Source organism: Meriones unguiculatus, chromosome 8 (genome assembly GCF_030254825.1).
Source record: "Meriones unguiculatus strain TT.TT164.6M chromosome 8, Bangor_MerUng_6.1, whole genome shotgun sequence".
Taxonomy (NCBI): domain Eukaryota; kingdom Metazoa; phylum Chordata; class Mammalia; order Rodentia; family Muridae; genus Meriones; species Meriones unguiculatus.
The window spans coordinates 3,410,001-3,431,046 of record NC_083356.1 but is presented as its reverse complement, the minus strand read 5'-3'; the positions used below and the strand labels follow the sequence as shown (position 1 = coordinate 3,431,046).

The 21,046-nt window shown below is 49.1% G+C and overlaps 1 protein-coding gene across 1 annotated transcript in view; it reads right to left on the bottom strand.

Moving 5' to 3' along the window:
- Lima1 (LIM domain and actin binding 1) overlaps positions 1-9,512 on the bottom strand; it is an 88,958-nt gene extending 79,446 nt beyond the window's left edge. The window contains exon 1 of the mRNA XM_021634974.2: positions 9,413-9,512. The gene's annotated coding sequence lies outside the window, so the exon portion shown is untranslated. The remainder of the gene's footprint in view (positions 1-9,412) is intronic.
- Between the last annotated feature and the right edge of the window lie 11,534 nt (positions 9,513-21,046).

Here is a 21,046-nt window from a genome sequence, read left to right as displayed (position 1 = left end):
AGTGATAAGCCTGGAAAAATATGCTGGGGGCATCTTGAAGGACGTGGATTGAAATTTCGACAATATCTTTGGGTGCTGGCTCCCTGTACAAGACGCTTGAAGAGCTGTTAAAACTTCCCATTCCCACACCTCTAACCCAAGAGGTCTAGGTGGAACCCCCACAATCTACACTCACCAAGCCTGGGCAGTTTGTCTGCAGGGAATCCAGAAAAGCATGCTTTGAAAATCCATGCTCTTGACTTTCTTCTTTGTTTTTATGACAACCCTGCTGGACTGAAAGGGGGAAGTCTGAAGCCAGCTCTAAAGGTTATTCAAGGGCTCTGGCAAAAATGAATGAATGAATGAATGAATAAATAAATAGGTCTGTTAGGTGACTGATGAGAGCCATAATCACTGATGGACCACACAACTGTGAGTTCAAGGCCAATGTAGGATACACAGTAAGGTCTTGTCTCAGAAAAAAACAAATTAGGGGCCTGGAGAGATGGCTCAGTGGTTAAGAGCATGTACTGTTCTTGCAGAGGACCTGAGTTCAAGTCTCGGTGCCCACATCAGGCAGCTCACAACTTTATCGAACTCTAGCTTCAGGGAGCAGACCCCAATAAGACGTCCTTGAGCATATACACAGATACATACATTCACATTAAAAAAAAAATTAAAAAACCTACGACTGATGAGATGGTTCAGTGGATGAAAGTAGTCGCCAAATAAGCCCAACAACCCGAGCTGGCTCCGCAGATCCCGAGGTAGAAGAGAGAACTGACTTTTGAAAATCATCTTCTGGCTGGGAGTGGTGGTGGTGGCGGCGCACGCCTGTAATCCCATCAGGAGGCAGAGGCAGGTGGATCTCCAGGTTCGAGGCCAGCCTGGTCTACAGAGTGAGTTCCAGGACAGCCAGGGCTACACAGAGAAACCCTGTCTCAAAAAACCAGAAGGAAGGAAGAAAGGAAGGGAGAAAGCAAGCAAGCTGCCCTCTGACCTCCAGGTGTGCACTGTGGCATACTTACATACATACACAAACATTAAAACAAAATAAATTTAAAAAACTAAAATTAAGAGGGAAATAAAAATGAACATTTCTCTTATCTTTCTAAAGTTGCTTTTTTATTTTTTGAGATAAGTTCTTCTTATAGCCCTGGCTGCCCTTGAACCCACAATCCTTCTCATCTCGGTTAAATGTAGGAGTTATAGGCATAAGCAACCATGCTCAGCTCCAAGAGGAAACCTTCTAAAAGGAAGCGTCTACAAGCCGCAGGGGACTACTAAGAGCAGCTTCTGTGTGGAACAGCAGATACTGTCCAGTAACTTGCCGTGGCAGCATACTCATGGGGTGAGGCTGTCCGAGCTACGAGGTATGGCAGGATTTGTGCAACAGGGCAGCAGGGCTCCCCTAGCTCATTTTATGAGGCGCCCAAGGGTCAGGCTACGGGAGCTCCTAAACGCACTCCACCCAGTTTTAGTTTGACTTCTACAGTCCTGAAAGTTAGCAGACTAAAACAATTATGTCAGGGTTCCATTAAGCCCTGCCAGTCCGGGGGAGACTGCCTTTACTGCATCCCGTCAGTCTGAAATGGGGAGCGGGGTAGGGACAGGGCTAGAAGAAACTCCGGAAGGTCTCTGCTAACTGCTGCTCTGCAGAGCGGACTTTGAGACCAGGAGCCCAGCCTTTTCCTCTCCCAGAGACTCCAAGGCAATGAGTGATTTCTCTAAGATCACCAGCCGGCCGGTGACAACACAAAGCCAGGCTCCTTCCTAGGAGGCTGTTTCCTCTGTGTGGTGCTGCTTCGTGGGTCACCAGCTCTGTCCCCACGGGGCGGTTACCTTGCCACACGCTCAACTTCTAACACTTCCCACTTCTTCAGCCCACTCTTTCCTTCTGGTCTGGAAGCCCGTCTTTTCCCCACGGCCTCAACACTCCAAATACATGGAAGAGCCACAAAAAAACGAACAAACAAAAACCTTAAGCACGAAGACCAAATAAAAATGAGAATGAGATGGACCAAAAGGCAAGCCACTGAAAAAGAAAGGAAATGGAAATGAGTGTGTGACAAATGTTCAGTCTGAGAAGCAACTAAGGAAAGGCAAGCAGGCCAGGGCGATACATCTGTAATCCGTAATCTCAGCAGGCAAGGCTGCTGCATTCAAGGCTGGCCTAGGCCACGGACTGTGTGACTGTCACACTGAAAAAGGTGAGTAGATACAAATTAATAATTTAATAAATTAATAAGATGCACTTATTAAGCCAGAAAACCTTGAAAAGTAATGTCCAGTCACTGTTGCCAGCGAGGCGAGCCCGGTGCTCATACCACTGCAGGCGGATTGCCCTGCTTGAGTTCCTGTCCTGACTTCCTTCAGTGAGGGGCCTCGATGTGGAAGTGGAAGGAACTAAACCCTCTCCTTCCCAGCTTGCTTTCGGTCGCGGTGTTTCCTCACAGCCGTAGTCACCTTAACCGAAACAAGGCTGGAACAGAGAAAGCACTTCTCTCTACTGAGCTGCCTCACCAGCCCCCTTTGCCTGTTATTCCCAGACTTATTCTCAGTGCTGTCCAGGCTGGCCCCGTAGCTCAGGACTGCCTTGAACTTGCTGTCATTTGCTCAGTGTCTAGAGTTGGGATTAACCCTACATCGCCCAGCCTGGCTCGGCACAGGGTGTTAAAGATACACTAAGACGGACGCACTGGTGGACCGGTCCTGCAGTCTCAGCGCTTGGGAGGTGGAGGCAGGAGAATCAGGAGTTCAAGGCCAGCCTGGGCTACAGGAGGCCCGTTCTCAATTTTTTAATTTTTTATTACTGTTATTGTAAGTGGTAAATTTTTATTAATAGTATTGCTGCTAAGTGGTAGCAAGGAAGACAGAGACAGGGCATTAGAGAGAAACCAGAGGCTTTCTGTCCAGACAGACAGACAGACAGACAGGCTCAAGCTTCAAACACTGAAAGGTTATACGGGGCTAGGGTACACCTAGGTGGTTAAGTTTGCCCGCTGCACTCAAGACCCTAGTCTTGAGCGCCAGCATTTCCTCACACAGAGAAGTTTATAGAAATCTAAGATATAAGCATCTCAAGATCATTAACTTATCAGTAAAGAAATGGAACAAAACTGGCAGTGCTTCTGTGTACATAACGGAATATGTCTGAGGAATTATAAAATGGCCCATATCTCTCCGTTACAGAACATGTGAAGGCTCCGCACCTGTTATCAGAAGTACGAAATGTTGGAGATTTGCTGGTTCTTTCTCTTCTTTTGTATCACGTCTCATGGGGCGTCACGTATGCCAGGTTGACCTCAAGCTTGACATGTAGCTGAGGATGCCCTTGATCTTCTGACCGCCCCCACCCTGCAGTGCAGGGACTGACTGCGGCCATGTATCCCATGCCCAGATTTAGGGTTTGGGTTTCTTTCGAGTATTTAATAAATCATTTATTTGCAAATAAGTAACACATGTATGCCACACCTCAGAAGCACTTAGACACTCCACCACACTACACAACCTGAAGGGCAGCGTTGAGGGAGGCTTCCCTGAGCTGAAGGCTGACTAACACCTCGTTTCCTGCCTGGATGTTACGGGTGCTTCACTGTGGGGACTGGGGCGTCGGAAGCCCTCAAGCCAGCAAGGTGCTGTTAGCACAAAACTATCCTTTGTTTACTCTAAACTCACAGTGCACACGCCTTCAGTTTCTACACGTCAGTGTGTGACAGTACAGGGGCCTTTACACGGAAAGATTCCTGTCAGGGCCGAGAGGCTGTCTGCGCGGTTGGAGCAGTATCTAACCGACTATGCATGCTTTAAAATGAGTTTTCTTTGTCCAGGCTCTGGGTTAATCCTTCTGAATTCTGACTGTTCTTCTCAGCCTAGCATAAATGCAGGCCTGAAGCCTAGGCAACCGTCAGGGACCATTCGAAGTCCAAGAGGGTGCTTCTAAGGGCCCTGGAAATTTCAACTTGGGGGAAACAGTGGATCTCCTGCCCTGCACTATGTATGACAAAAAGGCTGCAAAATTAGGGGGTTTTGTTGTTGTTTTTGTTTGGTTGGTTGTACTTTGTTTTGTTTGTTTTATTGAGACAGGGTTTCTGTGTGGCTATCCTGGAACTTGCTTTATAGACTAGGCTGGCCTTGAACTCACAGAGATCTGTTTTGCTTCTGCCTCGTGCGTGCTGAGACTAAAGGCGTGCGCCGTGGCACCCAGCAAGGAATGTGTTTTCACTTACAGATAAACAGCTCACACCTTAAAGAGAGATCGTGTGTGCAGGCTGTGGGCGGTGCCGCAGGGCACCTGTGCAGATCAGAGACAACCTTACAAACTCGTTCTCTCCGCCCACCTCCACCCTGTGGTGCTGGAACCGCAGCCATGTACCACTGCACCCAGCTTTAGCTTCTGCTTCTTCCTTTCTTTCCTTCTTTTTCTTTCTTTCTTTCTTTCTTTCTTTCTTTCTTTCCTTCTTTCTTTCTTCCTTTCTCTCTTTCTTTCAAAATTATTTTATGTGTGTAAGCGCCCTGCTTGGACATAAGTACACCACGTGTGTGCCTGGTGCCCACAGAGGCCAGAATGGGGTGACAGAGGCCCTGGAACTGGAGTTACAGACAGCTGTGAGCTGTGGGGGGCGGGAAGGGAACCCAGCTCCTGTGTGTGAGCATTCTTAAGTACTGAGCCATCTCTTCAGCCTTTTGCTTCCTTTTAAGTCAGGGTTTCCTCAGCTAGCACAGGCTGAACCTAAACTCACTGTATAGCTCAGGTTTACCTCAAACTCCCAGTGATCCTTCTGCCTCAGCTCTCCAACTGTGATTATAGTCTTGCATCCCAGGAAAAGGCAAGAGGATCATGGGTTCCAAGCCAGCCTGAACCATCCTGAAGCCTCTGACTCGGTGGTCCTTGGCCTTCCCAACGCTGCTGCTCTTTAACACAGTTCCCCATGCTGTGGTGACCCTCCCTCCAACTGCTTCATACGTGTAACTTTACTACTGCTATGAATTGTAATGTAAATACGGGTGTTTTCTGGTAGTCTTAGGTGACCCCTGTGAAAGGCTCATTCAACAACACAAAAGGGGTCGTGACCCACAGATTGAGAACCACTGCTTTAATCCCAGCACAGGGAGGCAAAGGCAGGTGGGTCTCTGGGTTCAAGGCCAGCCTGGTCTACAGAGTGAGTTCTAGGCTAATAAGGGCTACACAGAGAAACCCTGTCTCAAAAACAAACAAATATAAACTAATTCTAAAAGAAAACCAGGAGGATGTATAATTTCATGCCACTGCACTAATTAAGGTTTTATAAGTGGACATGTGCACCTACTAAATTTTTTAAAGTTAACTCTTATTTGGGCGTATGCATCTATCTGAGTTTATGCTATGTGTGTGTGGATACTCTCAAGGCTAGCAGAGGACATCAGTCCCTCTGCAGCTGGAGTTACAGGTGCTTTTGCCACACCCAGTGTGGATGCTGGGACTAGAACAGCTCCTAAAGATGTTTTAAAGTGACAAGAAATCATTTCACACACTAACGAATAGATTGTTGCGTGAGACCTCCTCCCTTGGATGGAGCAATAATTTAACTCTCAGGGGCTGCAGAGATGGCTCAGTGGTTAAGAGCACTTACTCTCTTCCAGAGGACCCAAGATCCATTCCCAATCCCCACCTCAGGCAGCTTGAAACCTCCTGTAGTCCAGGGAGACCTGATGCTTCTGGCCTGTGTGAGCACCTGTATTCATATGCATATCCCCCCCCACACATATACATGTGCACATAAAAGTTAAAATGAGGCCCAGGCCTTCACCACCAGCCACAAAATAAACCCACTAAAAGAACCATTTACCAAAGACTGCCCAACAATAAAGCAGAAGCCACCTAAAGCTACTACCTCGTTACTGAAAACCTTGAGAGCGTGTATTACACGATTAACCACACCCCGAAGTTACTGCGCAATGGATAAAGCAATGGAGTGCTTTATCTCCCTGTGAAAAGCTCAGGCAAAGACCCCAGCGACTTCTAAAGATCTGTCTCTTCTTGTGTAACTCATCTTCTTAGAGACAAAGTTAAGCGTTTCCTATCTGTGGAATGGGCACCATTCCGTCTAAGTGAAAGTGATCTATCGTGTAGTGATTCGCAATAAAGTGTGGAAACTGGGACCCAGCTTGACGTTTCCGCAGTAATGGCACTGGCCATCAAGGCTGACGGCCTGTTCAGTCCTCAGGACCCACACTGTGGAAGAGGATTCCCACAAGTTGTCCTCTGACAGCCAAAGGCATGCCACGGCATGCATTTGCATACACACAAATACACACACACAAATACGCTCACAGGAAGGAAGCATAATATAAAATTAAAACAAAGGGAAAGCTTGGAATCTAGTTTCACTTTCAACTTAAACAAGGACAATTTTTTCCCCAATATGTGGCAAATTAGTCATTTATAGCGAAGATGCCTAGTGATCTCCCACAGTCAACATTTCTTCTGATGTGTGTGTGTGTCCAATAAACCTTTGGCATAGAATTTTAACATTAACTATACCTGATTACGGTTGATTGATGTAAATTGAAATTGTACTTGAAAACATTCTAATAAAGCATTTGTGGATATTCAAAATACACAATACATACAAATAAGCCCGACGCCTTTACCAAACTTTCCATCAGAAGATACTTCACAGAGCACAAAGGAGGTGAGTCAAGCAACGTGGAAGAAATACTCTAAGTGCCATGGCTCAAATCGGCAAACAAAACAGCCACCACAAGCACTGCTAACTCAAAGCTGATACTCTAAAGAGGAAAACAGTCCTATAAGAGGGAATGCACCATATCCATCCTTTGTATATCAGGGCACTGTCAAGCAGCTGGAATTGTGAGGCACACCTACAATACCAGCACATAGAGAGTGGAGGCGAGACATTCGGGAGCTCAAGTCTAGCCTGTCTTACATAGCAATCTGAAGCTAGCCTGAGCTCCATGAGACACAGTCCCCCAAAAATCCAAAACAATAACAAAAAGCCTGCAGTCAAATGAAGCATTTCCAAAGCCTACCATAAACTTCAGATCATGGATCCTCAGACTCTCCAAAGAGTCCTCAAAGGCTCCGACCTTTTCTCCTAGCTGGCATAGGACAAGATACACTTTATAATCTGTGTGTGCATGTGCCGAGGACGGCCGTGGGCTTTCACACATGCTAAACTCATGGTCTACCGCTGAGCTACACCCAGAGTCAAAACAAGACATTTAAAGAGTGCCTAAGCGGTGAAGTATCGCTGGTGTTAACACAATTGTTTTCATTCCTGAAGCTTTCTCTTCCTAGAATTATTAGGTTGAAACTTGGCTCCACCTTTAACTAGAGCCGGGAACAAAGCCTGAATGTACCAAGTTAAACAAAGTTATACAATGAGGTAATTTTTACAAGATGGCACTATTCTGGTAATGTTGCCAACATGCTGTCTCGGGCCAGAGACTGTGCATGCAGTTCAGGGACTACCTGTCAACACGGCTTCTGAGTGTCACACCTCACGGTGAAGACAGCCCCCCAAACTACTCACTGAATTGCCAGAGAATCAAGCAGGCTCTAATCCTATTTTCCAAAGGCTACAGAGTTGACTGATCAAAGGCATGGCAAGAAATCCAGGTGGTAGAAGCCCATGGCATTGGAGTGCCTGGCTAGATGCCCCAGGGTTTGATACCCAACCCACTTGAGATTTTCCCGGGGAGGGTGCAGGGAGAGAGAAGAAATACCAAAACCGTAGCAGCAAATGATTTCACCAACACTGTGAGCTGCATCTGCGTGTTGCCTAACCCATTCAATGGCTCACGCTTAAAAGAACAGGGCCTTTTGGAATTCTGGATCCACGAAAGAACTGACATAGAAGTCACTGACAAAAATGCACCCCCGATTTCCTAACAACTTAGGACCATATCACGCTGTTCTACCAATGCAAACATATGTGCACGCAGACCTTTAAGAGGAGGCAACCCTTTCCAGGCTGGTAAGATGGCTCATCAGGTAAAAGGTCCTTGCCACGAAGCCTGACACCTTGAGTCCAGTCTCCAGAGCCCATTGGTGGGAGAAAAGAACAGGTCCCACAGTTGTCCTCTGACCTACACCCAACACAGGTGCCACGGCATGTACACATGCACACAGTAAGTACATGTTAGAACATGAAAGAAGGAAGGAAGGAAGGAAGGAAGGAAGGAAGGAAGGAAGGAGGGAAGGCTTTTCTAGGAAGGCAAGGTGGCTCGACAGGTGAAAACAGTTGCTACACAGCCTGGTGGATGAGGTTTGATCCTCAAATCCCAAGGTTGAGAGAAGCAGCTCCTATAAGCCGTCCTCTGACCAACACACGTCTGCCGTGGCATTCGGCGCTGGTGTTCACACACACGCATCACACACAAACGGTAATTTAAATATATATATTGGCAGCCAGAGACGGTGGAGCACGCCCTTAATCTGAGCGTTCGAGAGGCAGAGGCAGTCCATTCCAGGCCAGCCGGGAACTCTTTGAAGAAGCAGAAAGGAGGAAAGGAGGAGGAGGAGAGGAAGAGAAAGGACAAGCAGAAGAAGAAAAAGAAAAGGAGGAGGAGGAGAATAAAGTTTTCTGCCAACTTTATAGCGTTTTGAAGGTTGCTACACAGGTACCCCGGAAGACAGAGTAACTGGAGTATGCAGTATGTAGCTGTGCGGATAAAAAGCAGCCCATTTACCCACTTAGGTGCAAAGGATGATCTCTCCTCCAAGTGGCGCTGCCTTAAAAACTGATACTCTCAGAGCCTTTGGCTAACTTGTAAAGTCAACAGACCCATTTGGGTTAGGCAGATTTTTGAAAGCTGGAATTAGTTGCAAGACAATAGCAGGTCAGTATCTCTCACCAGGATCAGCTAAGCTAATTGTTGTGAGCACCAATGAGGAGGCTAGGACGGGTGCCAGATGGTTCGCTCCTAGCACCTACAACTTCAGGCTTTGGTGTGTGTGGCCAGGGTGTACAGTTACCGAGTATTAACACCCCGAGATGTGAGCGGGCCGTGGGTCCCAGCTCAAGTACAGGATAGCGATTTGGGAAGGACACAGCAAGTCGGGACTGCTACGTGAAGTCTTAAGCGGAGGTCACCTGGAGGAGTGGAAGGGAGAAAACCCGGCGGGGGAACAGCCGCGGGGCAGAAGGAGAGAGCTGCTGGATTATGTCCCTGAGAGGGAGTTTTGACTTTGATGGACTGCCGCTTTTCCCCCATTCCGTGGGAGCCCAGCGGCCCGAGCAGCCGAGGCTCAGCCCCGCGCGCTTCCCAGAAGGGAGGGCGAAGGGTGGGACGCTCCTCGCCTCCGACCCCAGGGGGACTCCCGCTCCCGCCACCCCCGGCCTCAGAGGGCGCGGAGGCAGTGCGGGGCGCAGCCGGGGTCTCCGCGCACCCGCAGGCTGCAGAGGGTGAGGGGAGGGGAGGCGCTTACCGGACTGGACGGCGGTGGGTGCTCGGCGGTGTGCGGTCCCGGCGCTCTGCCCAGCGCACCTGTCGCGACTGGGCTGCGGCACCTCCAGCCCCGCGGCCACGCCCCGGCCACGCCCCGGCCACGCCCCCGAGCGGGGGCGCGCACGCCTCCCGCCTCCCGAGCGGCCTCCCGAGCCGCCTCGGCGAGAGCGTGCGCGCTCCCGGCCGGCCTTCGGGCGAGCGTGCTCGCTCCCGGCCGTAGCGTCGCCCTGGCAGCGGGGGCGTGGCGGGGGCGTGGCGAGGGGCGCGGCTCCTGCTTCGGCCTCGAGCCCAGAGGTCGCACCGCTGCCTCAGCCCGGCTCCCTGAGCAGTTTGATTTGAGAGTCACGCAGAAGTCTGGTCCAAGCCCAGCTTCAGGGGAGTTCCCGGTGCTGTCGGGCTTAAGTTCTGTGCAGAGGTGTTTCACACCAGCAGGAGGCCTTGCCCCGTGCTGCAAAGGGCTGCCAGGGAGACCTGGCTCGGACCAGCCTGAAGTCACCTCAGCTCAGTGGACTCAGTTTCCTCAGGGAAAGAAGCCGTTGGAAGAAAGTAGGCGGTGTCCAAGCTCCCCACGAGCTGTGTTTGTTTGTGTTAAAGGCTTTCCTTTATCCTCTGGGGCAGAGGGCGTCGTCTGACAGCTGAGATTGGCCTCCGGCCCTCGGAGTAGCTGAGCATCGCTTCACGCTGCTGGCTCACGCGCACACGCAGGACGCACACTCACAAATCCTTTTCAGAAAGAGGAGAATGGCACCAGCACCCGCCCTGGCGTGGACTCACTTCTCAGCGGTGTCTGCAAGGGCCGCTGTGTTTCTACGCCTGTGGAAAGGCTGTGGAGAGCGTGAGGAGGCGAAGCGTTCCGCCGCCGAGCAGCCCTCAGGTTCTGGCTCAGGCACCGTTCTCTGCCTGGTGCCCTTTGAGAGTGTCCTTTCCCGAAGTGCAGTGAGGTATCAAATGAAAGGAATTCTGAAACTGTTCGTGTGAGCGTTGATGAGTGTGGTAAGGGCTGGGGGTGGGAAGATTTGCACAACCCTCCAGAGCAGTCTCTGACGCAGGGTACGATAACACGCGGCCTTCCTGCTGGAGGGAGGAAGGCTGCCTTGAGGCCGTGGACAGCCCGTGTTACAGAGTGAGACTGTCTAGCACAAACAAAACAACAGCGGAAAAGCAAAAAACCCGCGAAAAGCAGTTGGCGAACAAAGTCTAAGGAGACTGAACAATTTCCCAGAACAGAGAATCTTCCGTCATCCAAATACTGACCTACGCTGATTTCTAGATTAATGTGCTTAAGAAGAAAGACTTCAGGCAAATTAACTTTATGCAGACATTGAAGGGCTTTTTGGTTTTGTTTTTTTGAGTAGGGATCGGCAGCTGCTCCAAAAGCTTGGGAACTAAGCTGGATAGGCTGGACAAGGAAGTAACGATATTGGCTCCTGCCGGGTTCTGCCTTACTTGATACGGTCACACGGCAGCTCCCCAGTTACGTAACCAATTGACTGACTGGCTGGCTGTGAATGGCTGTCTCGATTCAGAATTAATCAGTTAGAAGGACTTTCTGGTACAAAAATAACCGTAGGCTAACAGCCTGCTTATTTTGCTTTAACCCAGCAAGCATGAATAATCTAAGGGATGAGAATGTATCTCGGCGATACAGTGCTGGTCTAGCATGTGCGAGGCCTCAGACTCACTCGCCAACCTGTAAACACCAGCCCTCGGCCGCAGCCTACGTTCAGTAAGCTGGGAGCGGACCCCAGTGCCTCAGGTGTGCTAGAACCCAACATGCACGGATGAGAACATTGAAGAGTATATGACACCAGTATGGGATCATACTTCCAATAAATTCATTCTGCCGCATGCGGTGGCGCACACCTGTGAGCCCAGCACTCTGGGAGGCAGAGGCCGGCGGATCTCTGGGACTCCAAAGGGAGTCCCGGACAGCCAAGGCTACATAGAGAAACCCTGTCTTGAAAAAAAAAAAAAAAATCAAAAGAATAAAAGCAAACAAACAAAAAGAACAAGACCAAGCCAACAAGGAATCCATTTGCCACTGAACAAACTAAGAAATTTATCTTGTGTTGCGTTTTGGATTTAAATCTTGTTTCAGCCACTTAGCTATGAGACCATTAGCTTAACTTCTCTTCATGTATGTGAAAGTCTTTCTGTACTGGTACACACACACATATGTACACACCATGTGAACACATAACACACACAGCATTTTTGTACTAGTACACACACAGAGAGTTTTGGAATATTCGTTGTTAATATCTCCCAAAATTTTACTGCAAGCTCTTTGCCAGTGTTCATTTTCTGCCCATAATTAGGCAATTTCAGCATCATTAATAAAAGGTACCACAGTTTCTCCTGGTTCTATTTCTGATAATTGACAGAGTCTTATTTTTCCTTTCAGAATCAATTTATAAACCTTTTCTACATAGGTCTTTAATCTTTTTACTCTGTTTATGTGCTAAAAATATTCATTCTAAAACACTATCTTCTCTCTGCATAAGAATCCCCGTGGGAGAATGAGCAGAAGGCAAAATAACCAGAATAGAATGCAATTTAGGATCCTGGCGATCCACACTGTTTTTTCTTTAATTTCTTTCCTGTCAGAGCCAGTTCTCTCACAGGCTCAGCTGATAACTTTCTTGGACTGTTTAAGTCCTTATCACTTTGAAAGGTTTTAAATTAATTACTCAGCTCTTGAGCAGTTAATCCAGTTGTGGGAAGTAGCCAGTTAATATCTCCCAACAGTTTAAAACATTTTATTTATTTATTTTACATCTTGAATGCGCCCTTTCCATCTTCTCCTTCCCACCCCACCCTCCTACCCTCTCCCAACAATTTTTGAAAATCATTAAGAGTTTGTAATTGATCTCTCCTGATTGGCTCTTTCTGTGGTCAGATTTTCTGTGGACCTATGATATATCCCAGGTAGTTAATAGAATCTCCGCTTTGCATTTTTTTCAGGAGCAACTTGTAATACCCAGAAAGGCAAAATTCTCTTTACTTCATCAAACATTTTTTTCTAAGGTCTGAATCAACCAGCAAAATATCATCCATAGAATGGTAAATTATAGATTTCGGGAACTGCTTGTGAATTATTGACACACGGTAGAGCTGTTTACACATTTTTTTGTGGCAGGACCTCTACTGGTAGCTTTTAACAGGCGGAGCATTATTATAAGTAGGCAGCGTGAAGGCAAATTTTCCTCCCTCTTGTTCTTGCGAAGGTATAGTATACAGCCTTTAAATCATTCACTGTAACAGGCCATGCTTTAGGTAGTAAAGAAGGCAATGGGATTCCAGGCTGTAAAGAGCCCATTGGCTGGATCCTCTATTTATGGCTCTGAAATCTGTTAACATTCTCCACTTTCCAGATTTATTTGTAATAACAAACATATCAGAATTTCAAGGACTGGTAGATTCTTTAATGTGCTGAGCATTTAGCAGCTCCTGTCCCAGCTGTTCCAGAACCTGTGATTTTTCTTTTGTAATAGACCATTGATCCACCCATACAGGTCTGTCATTAGCCATTTTAAAGGCAGGGCAGTTGGTACATTTGAAAATCCAACAACATCTGTTGTGTCCTGCTTATGGACAACCTGGACAGTCTGTGACTGTTCTTGGAGAATACCTTTCAGTATTTTTCTCAGAAGCATTCTTTATTTTGTGGTTTGTTTCTGAGATTGGAGGAATGTTAACCTGTGTTTTCCATTGCTGTAACAAATCCCACCCCCATAAATTCATGGCTCTATTAGCCACATATGGCTTTAAATTTTCTATTTGTCCTTCTGGCCCTATGCATTTAAGCTACCCCACACTTTGTTTTACCTGAGATAAAGTTCCAATCCCTAGAAGACAAATATCTATCTCCAAAGAGGCCAATCTGGAGGCCAATCTTTTGGTGAAATGATTGTTACATCTGCTCATGTGTCTACCAAACCTTCAATTCCAATATCATTTATGAACACTTTTAGTTATGGCCCCTGGTCATCTATAGCAGCCAAAATCCTTGTTTTCTGCTCTTGAGTTTTCTGTTTTATCTTCTGAAGCCTCTCTGACTTTGATATCTGGGCTGTTATGTCTGTATCCAGAGTAGTCTTGTTTAATTGCTCTGCGGATGGCTTTCTGCACTGTGACCTGAAATGGCTGACCTGAATTTGATATGGGGTCTGCAGAAGTCTCTCTAGGGCATTTCCCCACAAGTTACTGTGTTTGTCCTTGGATCACATTCATTAATCCAATGCCGGCCTTTGCCGTACCTTCCACATATTCCGGAAGGCTCGGGTCTTTTTTCAGAATTAGCTTGGCTCTGCCTACAATTCCTTTTGAAATGACATTGCTTGCCACAGCCAAAGCATTTGGCAGTTTGGCCTCTCTCAGAACCTTTAGAGATTACTTTTTCTAGAAAAGTTGCATCATAAACGTGAGATCCGACATCAGCTGTATTTCTACTTTATTCACCGATTGGTGCTGATCTTTCTTGCCTTTAGAAGCCTAATCACCTTTTTGCCTTCAGAATTAGCATTTTTAAAATTTTGATTAATACTTGCCTAGCTTCTGAATCAGATACTCTCTTGTTTACAGCTAAAGTCAATCTCTGTTTTTTTTTTTTAATCAGTGAATGCTTCCTTTGTATCTTGTATAATTTTAAAGAATGATCCAAACCTTTTTCCTGTTTCTTCAACTTTGTCCCAAGCACTTAAAGCTGCTGTACAACACGGTGCCAAGGGAGTACGGTCACACTCAGACTGTGTTTCCACCTCAGCATACTGGCCTTCACCTAGCAGCTCATCTTGGGAAATATTGATACCTCTAGCCCTATTTCTCTATTCTATCTCCTTAGCTTCTTCTTTGCACCAAGATCTCCTTTGTAACTGAGGACCAGCTTCTAATATTGCTTTTGTCATATCTTTCTAGTCTTGGGGGATTACTTTATGTTTGAGTCGCTCAAGAATTTAACATCTGCTTCATATGTGGTAAACACATACTATAGGAAACAATGGCTTGGATTTTTTTAGGTGGCATTTCTATGGGATGCCATCTAAATTCTTCATAACCTTCGGGGTGCCTGTCGTCTGCTGGTATTTGTTGTATAGTAACCAGAGAAGCTAAGGTTGGTTTTCCAACAACTTTTGGCTGACTTTCTTCAGTTTCATTACATGGTGGCACAGCAGGCTCTTGTCTTAATTCCTTTGACTTTGTCTGAGTATCTCTCACTTTTATTTATAAGTCTTTCTAATTTTTCTTCTAAAGCACAAGCATATTTTTCCTGTATCTCTAAAGATTTTTTTCTTTGAGAGGGCACAGGAATCTGCTATGGCTATTAAGAATAAAATCTGAAATATCAGAATGGTAGTAATCGTAATTGGCATTAAGCCAATCTCAATTAAGTAATTTATCTTTTTATTTTCTGTTTCTGTTTTTAAACCATCTAAGGTAGTACTATACAGGGTCCTAATGCCCTGTGTTATGGTATTTCCTATCCATAATCCACGTGGGTTATTCTTTTTCAATTTTATTTATCTCTCTCTTTTAGGACTTCCTGGGTATTTTACCAAGTCTGATGACTTCTCAGCTTCTTCCGCTGTTTCTACATGTCTGATTTCCGACTGTCCCGTGGGCTTACTGCCTAGCGTTTTTCTGCCTGATTTGTCTCTCCGTGTGCTTTGCCGCACCAATCCTCTCCCCCTACCCGCTTTCCATGAGCGTAGGCTTTCACCCGTGGGCACCCACTGGCAGTCGCCCTGCTCACAGGTAAGGGGAGACTCCGCTGCTCTGCGCCGCCGACTGGAGAAACCACCGCTTCTGCGCGCTGGGATCTACTCCACCCCTGTGCCGCCAGCTCTTGGGCTCCTTCTTCCACCGAACTCTGGCTGCAGCCACTGTCTGCCTGCTTGCTTGTCCCGGCCCACATGCCCCCCTGGGCTGGGCCGCTGTTTGCCCTCCCATGGCTGCCACGCTTCCAGCTTACAGGCACTGGTGGGGAGCCACGCCCACCCATGCCCAGCATGGAACGGGTTTTGTTTTGACAGGTGTGCTGGCGTTTGCCTTCATTGCCCGCTGGAGACAGATGCAGGTGGATCTATGTGAATTCAGGGCCAATCTGTCTACACAGTGAGCTCCAAGCCAACCGAGGATGTTCAATGAGACCGTGTCTCAAAGCAGCAAACAACAAATCCCAGTTCTTAGCTGGCGCGAAGACTCTGTGGAAAAGGTGCTTGCTACCAAGCCTGATGCCTTGGGTTCCGTCCCTGGAACCTCATGGTGGAAGGAAAGGATCGGTTCCTGAAAGTTGTCCTCTGATTTTCACACACTTGCTGTGGCACACTCACTCTGAGAAGGTGTGATCTGCACTCCTAGAAGGTGACCCTTGGAATGATTATTAGAATAAACCATTTGTTACAAGAGACAACTCATAACTTTTTAGTTAGTATGTGAGCTAAACAAAAATACTGATGTCATCATAGGCCTTATCTGCTTGCAAAGGGAGCAACAGAATTAAGAGGAAAATGTGGACAGAGGTAGCTTTTTACGCCAGGAGATCAGAACCCATTGTCTGCTTTTGCGGTGTGGCTTTAGCCTTCTCTGGCTGCCCTGGGAGGGTGATGCTCTTGATCCTGTGGTAACTTAGAGGGAAACTCTCACACGGTGACTGGAGCTCTTGGGGTTCTGCAGATGGAGGAGAGCACCCCAGATTCCTGAGCGAGAGCCTGCCTAGGTGGCAGCAACCTTGACGTGCAGATGGACTGGTCCAGCTGTGAGAGGAGTCTTACATGGCATCTACGCCGTAAATCCCAAGATAAGCTGGGAGCATCTGCCAGTGGCGGCTAGTGCCATGCTGCCAGCGCCGTCTCCTCCAGGAACAGCAGCTGCCACTGGGTCGGCTCCCGTGGCTGGCTGTTTCACCAGACAGCCTTCCTGGAGCCACGGCTTCTGGTGGAGACTGAGTCCGGGGCCGGCCACTGGCTCCTCACAGAAATGTCACATGTCAGCCCCCCACCATCTTTCCTCCAGGCCACGTGGACATTGCCACCCCGTGCAAGGGCAGCAGCTCAGTGGGCCTGGTGTGGCAGATGCTTGCTCAAGATAGCAGAAGTGATGCCATCTCTTGTGAGCATCCACGGGGAGTCATGGCTGATCTCCACTTCTACAGCGATCCTGGAGAACAATCCACTGCTGGAAAGGCCGTGACCAAGCAGGAATGTCAGGGCAAACAGACACTGGCTCGGAAGCTTACTGCTGCTCAGCCGGCGGCAGTCCAGCTGGAAGGCATGTGGGTGCCCCCTGCGAGGTCCCTGAGTGAAGACGAGGGCCCGGCCAGCCTCTGAGGACCAGGCAGCGATGCTGGGTTGGAACAATATGCTCATAAACTCTTCTGCAGGCACCAAAGCAAAATGGAAAGAAGGATGGAAAATAAACAGTCTGCAAACGCTGAAAAAAAAATGTGGTTTTAGTAGTGGGTATCCGAGCCAGGCATGGCTCAAAGCCAGTGATCCCAATACCCAGGGGACACAGCAGCCATTTTGGCACGAGAGTTTTAGGTACGCTTGGGCTGTATGAAACCCTGTCTCAATCAAACAACCAAACCAAATATTTGAAATCTAATAAAACATGAACTTAATTATATTTGTTCTAATGGTGCTTGTATAATAACTGGTAATACTGAAGCGGGTGTGTAACAAGCTCCAGACCTTAGCACAACCAACACCGTATTAGTGGCACCATTCTGACCTTAAACCCCGCACGTAGCTGGGTGGTGGTGGTGCTGGCAGCAGCAGTGGCACAGGCCTTTAATCCCAGCACTCAGGAGGCAGAGGTAGGCAGATATCTGAGTTTGAAGCCTGGTCTACAAGAGAGTTCCAGGACAGCCAGGGCTACACAGAGAAAGCTTGTCTTGAAAAAACAAAACAAAACAAACAAACAAAAAGCCTAGCACATAGACCCCAACACTGCCCAAACGGGAACAACGATCTAATCCATCCAGGGCCAGGTCCACAGTTCCAGGATCCAGGAAAGTCCCTAAATGTACCAACCCTGCTTTTTGGCTTCTGCACTTTTGCTTTTCACTAATTTAACACTGACTACAGTGTGTCAACCAGGATGTGGTTTTTGAGCATGAAAGACAAAGAACTGTGAAGATTGGGCTGCCTGAGTTGGGAAAGCTCCCTCTGCAGCAGCCGGCTGGCGAGAAAGGCTTTCTGTTCAGCTCTAGGAGTGTCCATGTGATAGTCTCTGGCAGGCTTACAGCTACAATTTTTAAAGAAAGTTTTTCTAAGCCAGACATGAAGACACATGCCTCAAATTCCAGCTCTTGAGCCAGGCGGTGGTGGCACACACCCTTCATCCCAGTTCTGGGAAGGAAAGCAGGTGGAGCGCTCAGTACCCAGCCTGGTCTACAGAGCAGGTTCCGGGACAGCCCAGGCTACTGTAGCAAAATTACAGCTATGAAGTAGCAACCAAAACAATTTTAAGGTTGGGGGGGGTCACCACAACAGGAGGAACTGTGTATTAAAGGGTTGCAGAGTTTGAGACCCCAAGTCATACAACAGCAACAAAATAACAAAGTGTAATCGGAGAAGCGTTTGCTACCAAAGAGAAGCCTGACAACTGTCTACAGTGCCTGGCTTTGCCCCTGTGGGTGGCAGCTCACGCTACAATCCGCCCCGGCCAGCCGCTGACCTCCTGGCCCGGAACCGGGTAGGCAAGGCGGTCACTGAAAAGTTCACCAGGAAACCACTGCCATGATGACAGAAAGCGTGAGAGGGGCCATGTCTGCATCACCCAGGGCTTGGGGAAACTGCGCCCAGCTCGAAGGAGCTGCTCATTACCATGAACTGTGTAAGATGGCCCCGTGCGGTGTCAGGGCAGTGGCCCGGTTCCCCGCTTGTCCTGCTGTGACTTCTGCAGAATCTGGACTCAGCACGGACGTGGTAGCAATCACATCGTCAGCACTGGTTGGCCCACGTGCCTCTCAGATCCAGGGGTGCTTTGCTGCATCCTGTGGTGATTTCTCCAGGAGCCTGCGGTTCCATGGTGGCTTGGGGGCACACCCCGAAGTGGAGGGACCGCACCACCCTGCCCTGGTGAAGGGAAACAGAAGGGTCACCTCAAGTGTGGACAGCTTGAGTGCGGGTTTGCTTTGACTGGTGAAGAGAGAAAAAAAAAAGCAAAAGAAGTGAGCCCGTGGGTCTACCAGGTGTGGGAGGGTCACCCTGGGGGCTGGCACAGCTCGGATGTGTGCCGTCTCGTGCTGCAGATGAGCGACCCTCGGCCGTGCCAGCAGGTCACGCCACCCTTGCCCACAGGCTCTGCCTATCCCTAAAACCCGCACTGCTGCCTCTGTCCCCAGCTCAGCTCTACAAGAGAGACGGAAACCCTGCCCCGAGACTGATGGATGGGCATCTCAGTGACCTTGCCTGGGCATCTGTGTCCCTCCTGTTCAGCCACGGGACGCTCTAGAATGGGACCGCCTCCTTCCAGGGCTCTCCGCTTTGTTTGTCCGTCCCCTTGGCAGGAGGACTCAGCACTGCTCGGGTCGTCGGCGAAAGCTTCAAGTCTCCGAGTGCGCTGGGGCTGCTTGTCCACAGAGCAGCCGTCTCTGTCCAGCGTTCAGGAGGAAGCAGTGGTCTGTGGTCCTTAAGGAAACTGTCAGACTACACTTCACGTTTCTTCCTTTTCCCTCTGTGCCGCCCTCCCTGTCCCGGAGCTCTCTCCGTAGACCAGGCTGGCCTCCGACTCCGATTCACCTGCCTCTGCCTTCCAAGTGCTGGGGTGAAAGGTGGGGCCACCATGCCTGGCTGTTTTTATCTATGGAGGTGATTTTCATTGTGGTGGTTTGGTTTCGTTTCGTTTTGGAGTGGGGTCGGTCACTATGAAGCTCTGCTGTCCTGTAACTCCGTCTGTAGACCGGGCTGATCTTGAACTCGCAAAGATCTGCCTGCTTCTGCCTCCCAACTACTGGGACCAAAGGCGTGCGCCACGTGCTGTTCTTTGAGGTCACAGTTTTCGAGTATAAAGTTCCAGCGTGGACACTCATGGCCAATGGTAACTTCCGGCCAAAGGCTTCTGTGTGATGACACGGGGGAAAAGCCTGTGTCTGCGTGAGGCCCTGTGTAGCCATTCACCTCAGAGAGAACCTTAGGGAAGTCATCCTACTGGCTGGGGACGTGGCTGGGATCGTAGAACTCCTGCCTCCCCTGAAGGTCACATGAGCAAACACAGATGAAGACCCAGCACATGCACAGTCGCACGCGGCGACACACGGTGTTAGGGCAGCGCCCGGGGGTGGACGGCCCAGGGAGGGGGAGCCCTGGAGCCGTGTGGAGCGCGGAGGGAGCGCGAGCTCGTCCTCAGACCTAGCAGTCGCTGTCTTTGCACACTGAGCCGTGCCTCGAACCCTCGCTCTGTTATTCTGTTTTAAACAAGGACGAGGACTACTTTAGTTGAGCCTGAGATGGTCCCTGGGAACATCAGTTTTTGGAGACATTAGACACACTAAGGCAACGCAACTCTGTGTCGTCCTTCTCTTTCACTTCCCTGAAACTCTAGCACTGTGTCCGTGAGGACCGAGGTTCAGAGGGCGTCTCAAGCTGCTTCCGGTGAGGACCGAGGTTCAGAGGGCATCTCTAGCTGTGTGGTAGGCTGGTTGCCTCCCTGCCCACTGCCCTCCCGCAGGGTGCTCGGTAAGCCTGTTTCCCCGATTGTGGTCCCAAGCAGGCATCCGTCCTCCCCTGCTGATCCTGTCCCTCTGTCCCTGCAGAGCCTCCTCCTCAGCCCGTGACCAGCGGGAACTGGCTGTGCAGTGTATGACACGTGGAATAGGAAGGGAAGACACAGAGGGACCAGGATGGAAATCTCTGCCCGGCAGGTGTGTTCTGTGGATGACGAAGAAGTTATAGCGACGGACGAGATAACAACAGAAGACGTAAATGCAGTCAGCCAGCGTCTGGTCACACCGGCGCTTGCCCCTGTCCATCCCCAGGAAGATCTCCCGGTGAAGCGCCTCATGTGCTGTCATCCTGTTCCTTCGGTTCACATTCTTTAACTTCACGCTCTAGGCTCCCACTAGGGACTCTGCTAACCCCTAAATACCTGTCCACAGTCTCAGCGGGAGAGCACTTGTCTTGCACGTGTGAGCCTTTGGTGTTTGTTTGCCTTATTTTTGAGGCAGGGTTTCTCTGTGTAGCACTGGCTATCCTAGACTCTTTTTGTCTAGCCCAGGCTGGCCTTGAACTCACTGAGGTCTGCCTGCCTCTGCTTCCCGAGTGCTGGGATTACAGTCATGTGCCACCACGCCTGGCTGGCTTTGGTGTCTGTTGGTTTGTCTGTCTTGTTTTTTAAGACAGCGTTTCTCTGTGGAGCCCTGGCTGTCCTGGGATGGCTCTGTAGACCAGGCTGCCCTCGAACCCACAGGCCCAGGTTAAAGGTGTGCAGGACTGTACCTGCTGGGTAGATTCCCACACTGCAATCGGAAAAGGTACTTGCAGTGACATCATATCCCTGGCTTCATTTGGGAAACAAGCGCGGTCACGGGGCTGAAGAGGCAGCCCTGTATCCAGAGCACCGGTTGCTCTTACACAGGACCAGGGTTCAAGTCCCAGCATCCACACAGCAG